Genomic DNA, 19,385 nt, shown 5'->3' with positions numbered 1-19,385 from the left:
AATCAAAACAAAACAAAAACAACAAAAAAAAATAATAAAACAACAAAAAAAAAACGGAACAGAAAGCGTAAAAAAAAAAAAAAAATGAGAATAGGAAAAAGGAAAAGGGAAAACTCACTGTTTTTGGTATCTAGAGGCGGCCAAACTTGATTCGATCCCCGGACACGCGAATCTTTTTTTTAAGATTCTTGACCCGTAATATACCTAACCATGTGTCTTCACAAGAAGACACCTGGTTAAGGATATTAGGGTCGAGAATCTCAAAGATTTTGAACTAGGGTTTCGTTGGTTTTAGATTTAAAATTCAAGTATTTTGGTTAAGTTTTGAAGGTTGTTGTTTGGAGATTTGGAATGAGGAGGGTGAGGGGAGTGTATGGTGTTAATTTGGTTGAGTTTGGAGAAGGTAGGGTTTTGGCCGGATTTTAGATTTGAAATCCGAGCATTTTGGTTGTGATTTGAGGGAAATTAGGTTGGGGGTTGGAAAGAGGAGGATGAGAGGATTCCATGGTGTATTTTTGGGTTATTTGGAGCACCGCCGCCGGCGGAGGCGATTTCCAGCCGGCGGCGGGCGGCGGCGGAAGGCGGGAGGGGGCGGAGATGCGGTGGGGCTGTGGAGGTGGGGATTTCCAGTGGGGAAGGGAGTGGGGTGTGAGAGAGATGAGTGAATGGGGGGTGGGGTATGGTTAGGACATATATATATTAATTGATGGTTGAGTTCCGGATCGTTGGATCAAAATAGATCAAAGGTTGAGATTAACACCAACTAAACTACGTCGTTTTGGGGTTGGGGGTGCTGGACCGGATCAGGGATGTTTGGGCTGGGTCTTGGCCGAATTTTGGGTCCTCTTTTGGGCTAGAATTGTATTTTGGCCCAAATTTTGGGTCCTTTAACAAGACCAACTTTATTAATTCTTTTTCTTTCTTTTTCTCTTTTTGTATTTATATATATTTGTTTATTTATTGCTTATGCTAAAACAAGGACATAATTAGACTATGTATTCCCTAAAATATTCAAAACTCTATTTTTGCAATTTTCTTTTTATTTTAAAACTAAATTAATACCTAATTAATACTAGAATTGTGAAATTAAATGCCTAAATGCAAAAAATGCAACATATTTTGTATTTTTTATGAATTAAAATGCTACACATTTTTTGTATTTTTATGAATTAAAAATGCAACATATTTTTTTATATTTTTTTTTGATGAATAAAAATGCAAATAAGACACCAAAATTATGCAATTAATTCCTAGAAATCAAATAATTAAAGGGAAAATCCTAATTTTAATGGATTTGTAGGAGTAAATTAAACATGGCAAAAATCACATGCTCACACCCCAATAGGGCAAAGGGTAACTTTTCGTGCCATTGTTTGTGATTTTCTACCATCTTCCTTAGTATCTTCTTGATATTCTTGTTGGCAGCTTCCATAGCTCCATTCATTTGAGACATGTATGCTGTAGAGTTTTTGTGTTTGATTTTGAAGGTTTCATACATGGCTTTCATCAAATCACTGTTGAGATTGGCGTCATTATCAGTGATAATGGACTCGAGAACCCCGAATCGGCAAATAATACGATCCTTGACAAAATCTGCGACGACTTTCTTAGTTACAACTTTGTACGATGCAGCCTCTACCCATTTTTTGATGTAACCGATGGCCATCAAAATGAACCGGTGCCCGTTAGAGGCGGTGGGCTCGATTGGACCAATGACGTCTATTCCCCAGGCAGCAAAAGGCCAAGGTGCACTTGTTGCGTTGAGCTCATTTGGTGGTACCTTTATCATGTCTGCATGCACCTGGAACTGGTGGCATTTCTGGACGTACCGAATGCAATCTGTTTCCATGGTCATCCAAAAAATATCCAGCTCTGAGTATCTTCTTGGCTAGAACAAAACCATTCATATGTGGTCTGCAACTTCCTGCATGTATCTCCTCAAGCAATTCGGAAGCCTCCTTTGCGTCAACATACCTTAACAACCCTAAATCAGGAGTTCTTCTATACAGGGTTCCTCCGCTTTGGAAGAAGTGGTTGGACAACCTCCGCAGTGTGCGTTTCTGAGTATGGTTTGCCTGTTCTGGATATTCTCCTTTCGCCAAATATTCTTTGATGTCGTAGAACCAAGGCTTTCCATCCGTTTCTTCTTCAACATGAGCATAGTAAGCCGGTTGATTATGGATCCTTATTGGGATGGGATCGATGAAATTCTTATCTGGATGTTGTATCATTGATGACAAATTCGTCAGTGCGTCACCGAACTCATTTTGGATTCTGGGCACATGTTTGAATTCTATCTCTGTGAATCTCTTCATCAATTCCTGCACATGATACAAGTATGGTACTATTTTGGTGTTTTTCGTAGCCCATTCTCCTTGAACGTGATGTACCAAAAGATCTGAATCGCCAATTATAGCAACTCTTGTATATTCATATCGATGGCCAAATTGAGCCCCATGATGCAAGCCTCATATTCTGCCATATTGTTGGTGCACGAAAACCTAAGCTTTGCGGATACCGGGTAATGTTGGCCTGTTTCTAATACTAAAACTACTCCGATGCCCACTCCCCTGAAGTTTGCAGCCCTATCAAAGAACATTCTCCAACCGCCGTATGCTTCAGCAATGTCCTCTCCTACGAATGACACTTCTTCGTTAGGAAAATACGTTTTTAGTGGTTCGTATTCTCCTCCCACAGGATTTTCAGCAAGATGGTCTGCCAATGCTTGTCCTTTGACCGTCTTCTGAGTTACATAGACAATATTGAACTCACTTAACAATATCTGCCACTTGGCTAACTTCCCGGTTGGCATGGGCTTCTGAAAGATGTACTTCAAAAGGTCCATCCTGGATATGAGGTATGTGGTATAGGCATAGAAGTAATGCCTAAATTTCTGAGCTGTCCAGGTCAAAGCGTAGCAAGTGTGTTCCAGCAGAGAGTATCATGCTTCATAAGGTGTGAGTTTCTTGCTCAAGTAGTATATGGCTTGCTCCTTTCTTCCTATTTCATCATGTTGTCCCAAAACACATCCGAATGCTCTGTCTAATACGGATAGGTAGAGTAGCAAAGGTCTCCTAGGTTCTGGCGGGACCAGGACTGGCGGTGTAGACAGGTATTCCTTGATTTTGTCCAAAGCCTTCTGACAGTCCTCGGTCCAACTAGTTTCGGCATCTTTCCTCAGCATTTTGAAGATGGGTTCACATATTACCGTGGATTGTGCTATAAAGCGACTGATATAGTTGAGGCGTCCTAGGAAGCTCATCACGTCCTTTTTGCTTTTTGGTGGTGGTAACTCTTGGATAGCCTTAACTTTGGACGGGTCCAACTCGATTCCTCGGCGGCTGACGATGAATCCCAATAGCTTTCCTGCAGGAACCCCGAATGCACATTTTGCGGGGTTCAATTTTTGATTGTATCTCCTTAGCCTATCAAGGAATTTTCTCAAGTCCGCTATGTGATCTGCAGCCCTCTTGGATTTGATGATGACGTCGTCAACATACACCTCTATTTCCTTGTGTATCATGTCATGGAAGATGGTCTTCATGGCTCTTATGTAGGTAGCCCCAGCATTCTTTAGGCCGAATGGCATCATTTTGTAGCAGTACAGTCCCCACAGTGTGATGAAAGCTATTTTCTCTGCATCTTCTTCGTTCATCCAGATCTTGTGATAACCCACGAAGCAATCTACAAAGGATTGGAGTTCATGCTTGGCGCAATTGTCGATCAGGATGTGTATATTTGGCATTGGAAAATCGTCCTTAGGACTTGCTATGTTTAAATCCAGATAGTCGACACACACCCTGACTTCCCCATCTTTCTTCGGAACCGGTGCAATGTTGGCTAACCAGGTTGGGTACTCAACTACCTTGAGGACTTTGTCTTTGATCTGCTTAGTGACTTCCTCCTTGATTTTCAGACTCATGTCTGGTTTGAACTTTCTGATTTTCTGCTTCACCGGCGGACACATTGAATGGTAGGCAACTTATGAGCTACTATGGATGTGCTCAGACCAGTCATGTCATCATATGACCATGCAAAGATATCCTCATATTCCTTCAGGAAACGAATGTATTCTTCCTTCTCTGACGGTGATAAGTGAATGCTTATGCGAGTCTCTTTAACGGTTTCGGCGTCTCCCAAATTGATTGCTTCGGTTTCGTCCAGATTGGACATAGATTTGTTCTCAAAGTTCTCCACTTCTCTGACAACTTCCTCAGGTATTTCATCCTCTTCTTCTGAGTCACTATCCTTATATTACGTTGTCTCATTACATGTCATAGTCATTGGTTCATCAGGAAAAGTAATAATAACGCTGTAGAAGAAAAATGTGAAAAAAATAATAATGAATACTAAATAGCAATGCATTGATTTAAATTTGAAAATATCCAAAATAGGTATGGCTCGATAGCTCGAGCAATTATTTCAAAACAAAATGCGTCTTTAAAACAAAATTACTGAAAATATCCTAAATGGCTAGTATAAAACAAATCAGGCTAATTGCAAAGCTACCCAGGGACTCGGCGGGCCCGGGATGGTATGGCAGTCCAATTCCTGAGAACAGCTCCCTTCTCCACAGTCTGAATGGTGAGGCCTTCTTCCTCCTCCTCCTCAATTTTTGCATTGCAATCCGTATTATCATCTTCCAGGAATAAGTTTCTCAGTCCAGCCAAAGCTTCTTCCTCTGCAGATCCCCGTATTGTATCAGCCTGGTGAAAAGTTTTACTTAGGTGTGGTACCGGCTGCTCGAGGGGGTAATAAGGACCACGCCATGGAGGCGACCAATCATCATATTCCTGCCAAGTGTACTGATACCCGAGTTCAAAGGTGGTACCATGACGTCTCCACTGTATCGGTATGGTAATGCCCTGGAGATCCTTCCGAAGCCCTTTGCCGGGTTCATACCCAGACCATGCCAGTATGCTTTCTATTCTGTTACTCCACCACTTGTCCTTCTCAATTGCATTGACATGTTCAATGTGGTGATAAGTTTCTCCACCCAACCTTCTTCTGTTATCGATAACCGGGATAGTTTGGCTGGTGTAAATAGGGTTACTTCCATCTCCGTGAATGATTACCTCCTGGTGGTTCCACTCGAACTTCATGGCCTGGTGTAGCGTAGAAGCCATAGCCCCAGCAACATGTATCCAAGGGCAACCCAATATAAGATTGTATGTAGCTGATATGTCTAGTACTTGGAACTCCACATCGAACCAAGTTGGTCCCATCTGCAGACAAAGGTTAATCTCCCCAATCGTGGCCCTTTGAGACCCATCAAATGCTTTCACGTTCATACTTCCTGCCCGTATCTCATGGAAATCTTTGCCCAATCTTTTCAGAGTAGTCAATGGACAAATGTTGAGGCTTGAACCCCCATCTATTAGGACCTTGGCAATGAATTTGTCTTCAAACTGTACCGTGATGTGTAGTGCTCTGTTGTGACTTAACCATTCAGGCGCTAGTTCATCCACGTGGAAGGTGATCTTGTGACTCTCTAGAACTTGACCTATCATGTTGGCCATCTCTCCACTGGTGATATTGTTGGGCACATAAGCTTCATTCAAAACCTTTATCATAGCACTCCTATGTGCTTCAAAGTTTTGCAATAGCGATAGGATGGATATCTGGGCGGGAGTCTTGTTTAGATGATCGACGACTGAGTATTCTCTCGCCTGTACTTTCCTCCAAATATCGTCTGGTCCAGTTTAAATTACAGGTTGTTTGGTAGTAGACTCCTTGCTTGATCCTCCCAAATTTTTGGGTGTATAGATCCTTCCAACTTTGCTTTTCCCTTTCGCCTAGCTTCGACAACGTAATCCCAAGGTATAGTGTTGGACTTGAAAGGAGGTGTGGTTGCTACAGTCACTGTGAAAGATATGGCTACTTCTACTTCAAATGGAACAGGTGTGGGTGCAGGTAGTGCTACCTCAACCTCAAATGGAATCGATGCGGTTACCTCAACCTCAACTGGCGAATATACCGTACCACAATGGGATTGAGCGTGACTGCGGGCTTCTTAGGATCGTCACCCTCTTTGATAAGTCCGACTAATCCCTCGGGATCCTATTCCTCGTCAGTTTCTATCATGTTGATCCCTTCGCCCCCATGATCTGGAATAGGATTGTTGTGGACGTTGGGTGCAACTTCCTTCGCTTGTATGACCTTATTATCAATCAATGTCTGGATCTTATCTTTTAATATCCGGCACTCGTCAATGGTGTGCCCCTTATAAATGATATGCACAAGTTTTATTCGAGTTGACCCGTTGAGATGAATTCTCCATTGCCATAGTGGGAATAGGGGTGACAAAACCAACAGCCTTCAACATTTCGTATAGATGGTCGATGGTTTCAGCAATAGCGGTGTATTGTCTGGGTAGTTTGCGATTAAAATTAGGTCGGGGTTTCTGGTAATTTGGGCGAGTAAGAGGTGAATGATAGTAGGCTGGCTGGGTGTTATAAGTGTGATAGGCGGTGGCGGGTTGAGAGTATCTGGGAAGTGAGGGTTGGTATGTAGGTGGAGGTGTTTGGTATGTGAGATTTTGAGCCTTGGGCCACCATTATTGTCCCTACTTCTTTCTTCTTTGATATGCCACCCGATTGCAATGCTTTGTTCGTGGCCTGCAGTGCCTCAAAATTTGTCACCATCCCACTTTTAATACCTTCTTCAATCCTCTCTCCCAGTTTGATGATATTGGAGAACTTATGATTCTCAATAACCATTAGCCTCTCATAATACTGTGGGTCCTGTGCCTGGACAAAGAACTTGTTCATTTGACCTTGGCTGCTTTCGACCTCCACCGAGTAGAACACTCGTGGAAAGTCTCAATTGGCTTCTTCTTTAGGTTTTGGATATAGAAGACATCTGGTGCATTCTCCGTATTAAACCTGAATCGGTCCATAAAGTCTGATCCCATGCTCACCCAATTGGCCCATTTCTTAGGATTCTGGCTTATGTACCATGACAGGGCATCTCCGGTAAGACTTCTCATGAAGAGCTTCATTCGAATCCTTTCATCTTTTTCGACCCCCACGATCTTGTCACAATAAGTTCTCAGATGAACCTTGGGATCACCCGTTCCATCAAATATTTCAAACTTGGGAGGTTTGTAACCCTCCGGCAGCTTCACATCTGGTTGTATGCATAAATCCTCGTAGTTCAAACCTTCTATTCCTTTACCTCCTTCAACACGCTGAACGCGACTTGTCAACCTCTTGAGTTCCTCGACCATGTTCTTAATGAGCAGGTCCCTCTCAGTGGATTCTGGTATATAAGAGATTGGTTGAGTGGAGTGAGGTAGTGTTTCCATGTATATGGGGTTGCTTTGGTGGGTGCCAGGGATTTGGGTGTAGTGGTGATCGTTGGTGGAGTTTTGAGGATCGGGAATAGGGTGAGGTGTGTTCTGAGGAGTGTGATAGGTAGTGGTTTGTGTGTACTGGGTTGGTTGCTGACGGTGTTGCGGAGGAGTGGGTACCGGTAGAGGATTGGGATTTTGAGGTGGTGCGGCGTATTGATGGGGTGCGGGAGGATTTTGTGGACGTTGATTTGGCATATTTTGAGGAGGTGATAGGTTTTGAACATTCTGTTGATTAACATCTGGGATATTCAGAGTGAGGGAGAGGTTTGCCAAGTTGCGGACCTGCTCAAGTTCTCCTTGTAACTCCAGTATTTTCTGCTCCAATCGTAGGACCTAATCGTTCTAGGCCGGAGTACTCCGACCGTCTGAAGTTTCAGTGTTCTCAGCATTTTATTTTCGTATTCCACTCAAGTCGTCCATATTATATTTTCCTCTGTTTTTCGGATTACTCGGAGGAGGAGAAGGTGGAGGGCCTCTAGATCTAGTGTGATATGCTGATGATGCAGTATGTGCGAACCAACCTTAGGGGATGGGAATAAAAAATAAAGAAAACAAAAGGTAAACAAGTTAGTAAGGATTCTGAAAAGTATTTGCAGTATTTAAACACGTATTGCAGGAATGTAAATCCGCGTCCTAATTTGGGAGCCTCGTTGTGCCCGAGGTAGGCCTAGCGACACATAGATTTGGAGAATTTCAGTGCCAATGATTGCCTCATTTCATTAATGTATAAATAGATGAATCTAAAACGACACTAAATAAGATAAGTCACTAATGGCACTTGGCCTTATTACATTTGAAAAAACAAACAAACCTAAACTACTTGGTCCTAGAAGGACCTTCTCCAGGCTTGATGCTCTTGTCGATCAAATTCCCCATTTCGCGCAGGTTCAGCAGTAGGTATGCTCTTGCTAAATGTCCTCCTTTATTTCCTTCGGTGTTCTGGCAATCGGTGACTCTCTTCCTCATCTTTCCTTCCAATTCCATCATACTGTACTCCAGATATTCCAACCTTTCACTTGATTTGACAGCCCTCTCCCTCCACTCATTAATTAGTTCCATATCGATCTTGTGTCGCTCCATGTGCTCGGCCTCCGACTCGTGAACTCTTTTGCGCAGTTTGTTGTGCTTCACTCTGGCCTCGGCAACTTTATCTATGACTCTATTTCCTGGACCAACCCTTGGCTCGAATATTCCTGATATGTTATCCTCTAACCATGGGGGGGTAAAAGTACACTTGATCAGCATGATATCGATCTGGCTCGATGGTATCCTTTTCCAAGATAATTTTCAAATGCCACATATGCTGAGCTTTGTTGATACCCAATTTTCCCAGTATATTTTTTATATGAAAAATACTTTCAAAATAGCATATGTATGCATATATAAGTGTGTCCAAATGTTTTAGTATTTTTCCTAATTTTTTAAAAGATTTTTAAATCAATTTATTGCCCTATTTTAGCAATACAAAAATCAATAATTATTCCTCAAATTATCATTTTGATGATTAATTTATTTTATTCTCATATTTATCCCTAATAGCTAAGGTAATTTTTTACACATTTTTACAAATTTGTTTAGTATTTTTAAAGTTAAATTGCATATAATTGCAATATTAGCCTATTTTAAGAATTAATTACGTTTATAATTACAAATTTGATTCTAATATTTTTAATCTAATATTTATATATTATTAATTAATTTAGTACCTTTAATTTGTTTTCAGAAATCATTTTACTATTTTTTATAAAATAAAAAGGGGAAATGTGGCTATTTAAATACTAGCCCTATTTCATTTCAACTATAGCCCAAATCAACCCCCCCAATTAACCCAATATCAACCCCAAAATTACCTGACCCAATTCCTAAACTACCCGCCCCTGACCCAATTAAAAAACCTGCCCAGACCTATTTTTTTAATCCCAGCCGTTGATCTAACAAATCAACGGCTCACACTCCATCTTTCCTTTTTTTAATTTACCAAACCCCCAACCCTATTTCATTTTCAATTATCCGCCGCCCCTGAAACCCTCCCCTCTCTCAAACACTCTCGAACCTTCCCTAACCCTAGTCGCCTCTCATCGCCTTCCACCGTGAAACCCACCGGAATCCATGGCTTCTCAGGCCATGAGAGTCTTATACTCACTTCCCCTTTGCTCTTACACATCGGATACCATGGTGTTTTGAGCCTGGTTCTGACCTCTCCGACTCAGCTCAATGACCTTTTTAAAGCCTTTCTCATTCTAGGGTTCTTCTGAAACCCTAACCCTTCGAGGTCGTTCTCCGATTCTTTTTAGATTTGTTGTGTATCTATGCTCTACTTGAGTTTTCAAACAATTTCCCCAACTTTTCTTTCGAAAATAACTTTCAAAACCTTTCTTTTCCGACTTAAGGTTTTCTGGAAAGTGTTTAAGTGCTTTTTCTTTTTTGTTATTCGTGTGTTTGCCTCCGCTGTGTTCTCGTATCATCTCTTGCATGCTTCTCTTACTGTATTCTCGTATACTATGGTCTCGTAGACTTCTATACTGTATTTTTATCATATTCTTATATGTTTATCTTACTGTGTTTTCCTATATGCTTTTCTGCTATACTTTTCTGGTGTTCTTGTGTTCTTCTACTGTATTTTTGTACTATGTTTTTAAGTTTCTTTGTTTGCCTTCTACTGAGCCCTGTTTAGGTTTCTTCTAAGCATGCTTTCTCTACTGTTCTTATCAGTATTTGCCAGTATGTTCATTGAATCCTTCTACTGTGATTGCATTGTTACTTTACTACCATATTTTCTCATAAGTTCTGTTGTTGAAGAAGCCTGTTCTTTTCTGAAACTTCTAAACATGGTTATCGATTCAAAATCTTGCCCTCTCATCTTTGCTTATGGTTTGCATGAACTAGAGTTTTATTTCGAAACCCCTAATTCTTTCAGACTGACTTCGTGTCTCTGAACTGAGATGGGACATTTGTTTTCATACAATGCTGAGCTTTTTGCTAAACTCTTCTACACTGGATTTTTTCTACTAATTTACACGACAGTCCTCTTTCACGCTCACATGCTCCTTATATATGATGAATTTTCCTCTAAATGGTTTTCAAATTTGCAACTAGTGTAAACTTCTTTCTGAATATAGCTTGATTGATGTCTTTCTATCTTTTACTGATTTCCTAGGTGACTCGACTTAGGTAAAACCCTTCTTCATCATTCATGACTTGGTTCATTCATACCAAATTTCAGACCTTGTGATTTACTGGCTGTTAATTGATTCCCTTGCCTTATTTGCACAAACCGTGTATTGTCAAAATCATGTCCTTAAATAACCTTTATGTATTTGTACTCAATTGCATGCTTTACACAAAGTGTTTATTTAATTCCTTTCCTTAAATGGTTTTACCCGTATAAAACTGAATCCCTTAATTAAAGGGAGTCTTATGTAATTGATTTACAATCAGTCTTCAATTATTTTCTTAGCTTATTTCCTCATGACCTTCACACTATAAATACATGACTCTTTAACACAAAAGCGATTAACAATCCTCCACTACTACTTTTACAATCTCTGCTGAATTCTCACTAGAACTTTCTCTTCTTGTCTGCATTCTGACTTTCACAAAGACTACTGCTTTTCCTATTTGTTTCCTTGAAACAGGTATGTTCTAATTTTAATTTTCAGCACTACCACAATGTGTTTACTTATAGCTTTCTACATCTATGTCTACTTTACTACTTCTACAAAGTTAACTACTTAAACTAGCATGTTGTTTTCTTTTGCTTGTTTCTATTATGAACCCCTCCTCCCACTTCCCTTTATGTGCTGTGAGTTGCAGTTTAAAACATGGAAATATGCAAGTTATTGTCTATCGTTTGAACTTGATCCCTTAAAGGATCCTAACTTCTAAACAATGTATTCTAACAGGCTTATAGGGTAGGCCAGCATTCCTCATTGCTGAGTATGCCCCACCAGCCTGCTGTTGCTTTTCCTTTACTATCTCCCCATTCCCTATACCCCTATGTGTATCACTGTGAACTGTTTCCCTTTCCCCTTTCGCCTTTCAGAATCCTGCACTTGCACTCCCTCTTAGTTCCTAGGTTCTGCCCCCCCTCTTGTGAGCCTTGCCTTGGGACCTTGAGTTCCCTCTGAACTTGGACACTTGAGGGGTGGCTTTTCCACACTGCACTATGTCCTAGTCTGGTAATGTATTTGGGGTGTAAGCACTACCCGGAGTTTATGTATGGCTCTTAGAGAACTCTGACACACCCCAAATGAGAGAAAGGCTTTAAAATCTAATCTTTGGAGTTGGTTTACTTCATATTTCAGACAGGAAGTCTGAATCACGCTCTCCTTGGTTGTAATTTTCAATTTCTGATGTATTTTCTTTTCTTTATTTCTTTGGACTGTAATAATTTTGTAATAACTTTTGGGGATGATTAGTGAAAAAGGGAGGGGTAACCATGCATGTACATGGGTAGATAACTTGCCTATAGGAATCTCTAATTTCTGCATTTTTCATATAGTTACCATGCCTATAAGACTTCTGCATTTTCATATAGTTACCACGCCTATAAGACTTCTGCATTTTCACATAGTTACCATGCCTATAAGATTTCCGCATCTCATTTAGCTACCATGTCTATAAGAACTTCTGCATCTCATTTAACTACCATGTCTATAGGGATCCTGCACTTTCTTGTAGATACTATGGCTATAGCTCCTGCACGTGCATGTAGAAAATATGCCTCTAGGTCCTTTCTTATTCTTGCATACCCGCTTTTCACTAGGCAAACTTATCTGTAGGGCCTAATAACCGAAAAATTGTAATCAGATATCATGTTATAGAATTTCTGTACTCTTCTATGTCTATAACAATGTTTTAAGTTGACAAACACATAGAAAGCATGCCTATAGGGGTTCTAATTCAAATCTGAATTGCCTCACTCGTTTTTAAGTTTAAATTGTCAGTAGTAATGCATTATCAATCGCAGAACTCATACTCCTTTTGTCAAAACTGGCAACCTTTTTCCTAAATCAATCTGCAATCAGCTTACCTCTTTGTTTATGAAATCAGTAGATATCATGCCTATAGGTTCCGTCTAACACTTAGGCAAGCCTTAGGGTAAAAGTTATAAACTGTATCAGTCTCTATCAATTACGACCAGCAGGCAAGCCTAATTCGGACTTCTTATCTAGAAATATGTGATAAATCAGCCTGCCCCAGCTTTTAAGTTTAATCAGACCTTAATCAGTACGTGCAAGACATGCTAAACTATATGCTTTTCTTTGATCTAAGGAGGCCTGTTTGAGCCTTATTTGTTTATCTGCCTCCCCATGCTGGTTATATGTGTTCTTGCTTGTGGCCTTAGTATTTTTACCTTTGAAACTGTAAAATCCCAACATCCCTTCCCTTTAGGATTAGTAGTCCTAAATGCTTCCGGGACTGATAGGATTGGGGTGGGTAATAGCATGCAGTAAGTAAACGAGACCATCAAGCGCTTTAATACCTTTATGGGGTGGGAAAGGGTAGATATGGATATGATGACCACGCAATAACACCACGTGTATAAGTGATTACCGGGTGTTGTGTGGGGTGATCCATATTATTTATAAACCTAGGACCCCCCCCCTCTCTCTCTTTTACTTGTTTATTTCCAAATTTCAAGTTGTTTTTCTCAAAATTCCGCTTTCCTTCCGTTTCTTTTAACTTCATCAATTTGCAACCATTATGTGAAATCCCCTCTTATTTGAAAGTCTTACTTGCTTACGTGTTATTTGTACTTAAAGTCGCAACAATAGTTTGGCCGGGAACCACACTAGTGGATTCTGAGGGGTGCCGAACACCTTCCCCTTGGAATAATTTCAAACCCTTACCCAATATCTGGTTATCCAAACAAAAACCCTTCTTAGTGTCCTAATGCACTTAAATCATTAGGTGGTGACTCTTCAATTCCTTTAAACCCAATTCCCAAAAAGGGAATGAGTTGTCTTCCCAAATGTCATAAACCTGATTTCGGAAAAGGAAAAAGGGGGCGCGACAAGATTTACATTTGTATGGGACATCGTCATCCTAAAAGTATGCCCTGTAGACTCATTTTAGCCACTCACGGTATGACTTGCTTCCTGCCTGCCTGTCTCATAACACTGATGGGAGCATAAGGGTATATGCCCCTCAACCCGATCAGCACCAAGTGTGGAACATCCCTAGATCTGATGATGAACTCGTCGGTCGGGAACTATTCCAACATCCATTGAACCTGATCCTAGGTCAAATTGTTGAAAAACTGCACCCATCCTATAGCATCTTCTGGTTGAGCAAACCTGTATGGGATATAGGTCATTTTCTTAGGATGATGGAAAGATGTGTGATCATTCCACGGCCTTTGCGGAAGCTCTTGGCGGTGTTGACCTTTTTGGAGATGTCCTAACAGCCAAACTTGTAAGAGCAGATTTCAACCTTCGAAGTGTTTGTACCCCTTTTGACAGTGCTCTAAAGCCCGGTATATGTCTGCTACGATCATAGGGACAATGGTATATATCTGCCCTTCCATCCCCTCCATCAAGGCTTTGGTTACCATGGCCAGTCTAGTGTGGATTCTGTCCCTTTGGATCGGGAACACTAACATAACCAAGAAACAAACGATGAACACAAAAACCCTGCGGTGGATCCAACCCAAGGAAGTGATGGAGAATTCGTCATCAAAAATACGATAAGCTCTGCTGTGACCGTATCGTTCGTAGAGGAAGTCAAAGGGTATGTTGGAATTTTTCGGGCACTCTAAGTCATCATTCTTCTTTAATCCCATCATTTTCAGAAACCCCTTAGTAGAGCGATTTTCCGGCACCAATAAAGCAGGACTATCCCAAGGTAGCCTAGCGAATCCCCCTATTTTTTCCAAGAGAGGGGTCATTTATGTGTTTCCAAAGTGAAACACGACTCTTTCTTTATCCTAGAACATTGTGGCAGCTTTGATTAACATGTTGTCCGGCTGGAGGTCCAATAAAGAAGGCAAGTTTCCCAAGACCCTTTTCACATGATTCTTACCACTTGATGGAAGATCCTCCCACCAATCTAGCAAAAATGGTGGTATGTTACGGACCATGCCGAACCTGGGGACTTCGTGCCTCATTTTATGCAAAACAAATATGGTTAGTCCCTTTCCCCCTCCAGATCTGACTATTTAGACAACAATGATTAGTATATTGGCACTTATTTGTCCAAAATTAATGCACATAATCGTGGTTGCGTCCGTTGGGATTATGGAAAACCCGATGGACTTTTGGAAATGGCTTGTCTTAAAGGGTTATTATGTGGACAACATATTAACCCGGCTAGGTTTGACAATGATGCATGTACAATTAATCAGAGTAAGGTTTCTAGAGAGGTCTAGACTGGTACCCTCAAGTGGACAACTTAAGGGGGAAAGGCACGGAACCGTCGACTACATCGCTGATCGACTAGTTTTACCGCAAATACACCTTTCCAAATTTAAAGGGTGATATATAGGAAGGGCGCAAACACTCATCAAGCGTTGCTATAGGATTGATTACGCAAGAGTTGAATATGATGTTGAGCATGATTTATGCAACAATAAATAGCATGTTGTCACGTATTTGCACGTTAAAAGAATGATAAATGCAGTATTTAATGATTGAAAGACGTTTAAGAAAGAAACCAAGGAGACAAGTCAGTTTCTGTAATAAATAAAATCTTAAACGCTTAAGAAATAGGTAATTAAATCCAAATAAGGGGGAAAGGGGAAGGTGCACATGTATTAACAGAATAAAGCATACTAAGACTAATTCACAAAAAGCAAGTTTGTTATGGTAAGAGCCTAAAATATCCCCAACAGAGTCGCCATGTTGTCGCGCCCCCTTTTTCCTCGCGGAGTCCGGGTTTCGACATCTTGGGACAACTCCTTTTCCTTTTGGGAATTGGGTATGAGATTTGAAGAGTCGCCACCTAACAGATTAAGGTGCGTTAGGGCACCTAGAGCAAATAACTCATGAACTAGTTTACATCACCAAAGATTGGGTAAGGGCTCGGAATTACCTTGAAAGGAAGGTGTTAGGAACCCCTCGAGGTCCACAATGGTGGGTCCCGGCCAAACTCAATTTAAGCGAATTAGTCTTATAAGTAGATAAACAAACAGATATTACTTTTAAACAAGGAGTAAAAGGGGTCCTAGGTTTTTTAGCCTATAGGATCACTTCTGTGCAATACTTGATAATCGTCCCCAAGTTGGGGTGCTACATATAGCATTAGCGCACAGGTCATCATTCCCACATACTACCCAATTACCCTTCCCTTTTGATAATTACCTAAGCGTTAAAATAACATCCCGTACGTGCCCTATGCGTGCATTACCCGTCCCTTACCTGTGGTACCGGAGGTGTTTAGGACCTCTATTCAAGGTGGTTCTAGACTCACTTATGTTGCTTAAAAGGAGAAAATCTAAGAGACAAACAAAAACAGGTAGTACTGTCACATAAAGAGCAATTAAGGGGCTCATATTTACCTCCACAAATAGACAAAACAAGTGCACGCCATTCAAACAAGCAGTTTTTATAATTTTAGGAGTCCTATGGGCAGGATATCTAAATGAGTACTAACAGAATACAAAACAGTCTTATATAGGCGAGGTAGTGAGTATCTATCAGTTTGCCTATTGATTTTTATCACTTACTGAATCTAAGCACGTTTCAAGAAGCAAGAAAATCACAATTTTAAACCCAGGATTTAATTGTCCTACAGGCTTGCCTAAGTGATAACCGGCAGAACCCTATTGACATGGTATCTAAACGTTAATCAGACCATAATTTTATAAACCAGTGATTAATTTAAACAGGCAGAGTTTTATCTTTTGGATCCTATAGGCATGCTTTCTAGGTGCTGGAACTGATTACAAGCATCATTTCACGGCATAGAAACTGATTTTATACACGTTTCCTATAAACATGATATCTAAGTATTGAAGCTATTTTTACACTTATTTCCTATATGCATGGTGTCTAAGTGTCAAGACTAATTTTATATGTCTTTCCTATAGGCATGATTTCTAGGCGAGTAAAAGCATTAATCAGTTGCCAAGCGAGTTCAACAAGGAAATTCCTAGAAACATGATTTCTAATGCATACATGAAGGTTTTGAAAACATGATTATTGATGCAGAATTGAGAAAACGACTTAGAAGCAGTATTTCTAGTGATGCAAAGTGGAAATTAAGGACAAATATGAAGATAAGGCTTATAGGCATAATTTCTAATGCATATAAATAATCACAACAATCCTATAGGCATGATTTCCACCCGATCCCAACAAAGATATACAAAAATCCCTCCCAACTTTACTAGTAACCCCAATATCTATTTTTACAAAGATTATTATTATAAAGCAATATGAATGAATTACACAATGAAAGAACCATTGTTATATAGGGAGCCTTCATAGGCCCAATATCAACCTGGGAACCAAGCCTTCAAACATAGAATCTCTGAGCATGGTGATGGCCCATCCATAACACATAAAACTGGTTCCTGGTGTGTCAAAGTTCCCAAGGGCCTTAGGGACCCCGGGCAATGCTCACACCAGAATCAGATGCTAAATAAGATTCATAAAGAATCGAAGAACCAACCCCATTGTGTCAGAGTTCAGAGGAGTCTCATAGACCCTAAGCAATGCTTACATTAGGGTGGCAGGACCCTAGACAACATAGAGTAAGAGTTGAAAATAGTATATAAAAGTAGGAGACAGTTTTAGGAAAAATAGTTTGGATTTTATAAGTGAATAGAAACATATTACCAGATTACAAGAACTACAAGCAGAACCACACTCAGCAAATGGAGTTCAGACATGAACTCCAGTAGTCAAACAGAGTCACATTCAATTCAAACAAGGTTTCACATTGCCTGGGATTGACTTAGTTCATTAGTTGTTACTAGGTGAGCATATACGCATATATTAAACAGAGAACAACATGCTGGAATCAAGTTACTGATCCGACAGTCATACAGAAAAGGTAGCAAAAGTTGAGAGCATAGAAGTCATGAATTAATCAGGAACCTGATAAGGTAGACACATAAAGCAGGAAGGAAAACATGCTAGTTGAGAAACAAGTACACAAGTATCCTAGATCAAACAGGAACATGCTAAAGTGTATAAACCATATTGACATATTGGACAAGACAAATTCACAAGTGTTAAAGCATGCTAGTTAATAGAAACATAAGGGAAAATAGAGGCATGTTGATATCTATAGCAGATAGACATGATAACAGAGGTAGACATGTTGTTTAGAAGCAGTAAACAGGAGGAACATAGGTCTAATCACATAGCATATTGAATGATAGCAGAAGTGGAGACATACCAGTAAGAGATAGCAACATGAAAGTGAAGCAAATAGGATCCAAGAGTATAGCCTTGGCTTTCAGCCAGCTAGACAATGTAACAAACATAAGTATCAGAAAGAAATGCAACAAAATGTGTAAGAGCAAGAGTTTGTGTCTGCTTCAGTGTCTTTCTATGTGTGTGCGTGTTTTTTAAAGAAGTCAGAATGGGGAATTATATAGCACTTAGCAGGGTGAAACAAATAAGGCAAAGAATAATTCAGAGTTCACAAATAAGGCAAAGAGACCAATCAATCAGTCAATTAGGGCTTAACAGGATCAATCCAGGCAGGGTCATGGAGGTATTGCCTAAAATAACACGAAACTGAGGTCTAAATAAGGTAAATAATAGGTCTAGCAGTCAACTAAAAGTCAGAACACGAAAATCGGGCCAGTAGCACGGATAACTAGTCACATAAATAAGGTAAAAAGGTAAATTAGAGACCATATAGGGGTTGGTAAAACAACCAACTCCAATAAATTAAGCTTAGTAAAATAATTAAGGCAAGTAGTGCAAATTAGGAGTCACAAATAAGGAAAATAGGTAAAAATCACAGAGAAACATCAATCTCGGCAGAAAAAATATAATTTGAACCCTAATAAAATCAATCAATCTCTTCTAATTGACAGAGATAAAAATAACGGGCGAATATTGAAGCGAATAGTGAAATAATTAAAATAACAAGAGATTATAACATAGGCATGTAAAATTAGTAGAACTAGTAAAGATAATCAGATTCGAACACTTAGAAACTTTAGAACCTTTTTGCAGAGAACTTAAGAGGAAACCCTAGTTTTAGAAAACATTGAAATCGATTAATAATAAGGAAAAAAAAACAAAAGGTTTTTCAAAGAAAATACCAGATAAACTCAAAATTGTTTCAGATCTACAAGGATCTGAACAGACTCAAGTAGAAAGGGATGGGGGTTTTGAAAAATGGAACGAGGTGAGGGAAAATCCAGTTAAGAACCGGAAGTTTCAAACCATAAACATAAAGATACAAAACTCACAAACATAGCGATGAACACGAAGCAGGTTCATCAGAAAAAAAAATGAAGAGTCTAGGTTGACTCTGAGTTGAATCTCTTTTAGATTCCTTCAAACTACGAAGAAATCGAACAACCAGTAGAGGTAGGAGGCCGGATAAGGCAGTAAACCACCAGATGATTCCATATCTGGTTGGGAATCGAAGGGATTTGGAGGGAATTTTGAGCGACGGCGCTCTAGGGTTTGAGAGCGTCTGAGAGAGAAGAGAGAAGATAGGGATTCAGGGCCGGTTGTTTGTGTAAAATGAGGTAGGGTTTGGGGGTTTGGTATATTAAAAAAGGAAAGAGTGTCCTGGACCATTGTTCTCTTGAGATCAACGGCCAGGATTAAATCTGGGTTGGGGCGGGGTAAAATAATTGGGTTATTGGGTTTGGGTTAGATTAGGGTATTTGGGCTAAGGTTCAATTGGGCTGGGGTCCAAAATTGATTAAGAAAAAAGGGGCTATTATTTAAATACCCAATTAACTTAATAAAATAATTTTATAAAATAATTTATAAATGATAAAAATATCATTTGTGCATGAAAATGATTTAAAATAATTACTTAGTATTATAAAAATATAAAAGGTTATTTTCTTGTGAAATAAGGTATTTATGCACACATGGGGCCATTATTGCAA

The 19,385-nt window shown here is 39.8% G+C and overlaps 1 long non-coding RNA gene across 1 annotated transcript in view; it reads right to left on the bottom strand.

The window, feature by feature from the left end:
* The window catches only part of LOC109218690, a 1,831-nt gene extending 1,326 nt beyond the window's left edge, over positions 1 to 505 (bottom strand). Inside the window, exon 1 of the long non-coding RNA XR_002066807.1 lies at positions 119 to 505. This is a non-coding gene — a long non-coding RNA (uncharacterized LOC109218690). The remainder of the gene's footprint in view (positions 1 to 118) is intronic.
* Between the last annotated feature and the right edge of the window lie 18,880 nt (positions 506 to 19,385).

The sequence above is a fragment of the Nicotiana attenuata genome, unplaced genomic scaffold (assembly GCF_001879085.1).
Source record: "Nicotiana attenuata strain UT unplaced genomic scaffold, NIATTr2, whole genome shotgun sequence".
Lineage (NCBI taxonomy): Eukaryota > Viridiplantae > Streptophyta > Magnoliopsida > Solanales > Solanaceae > Nicotiana > Nicotiana attenuata.
Note: the sequence above shows the minus strand (reverse complement) of the source record. Positions and strands in the feature narration are given on the sequence as shown.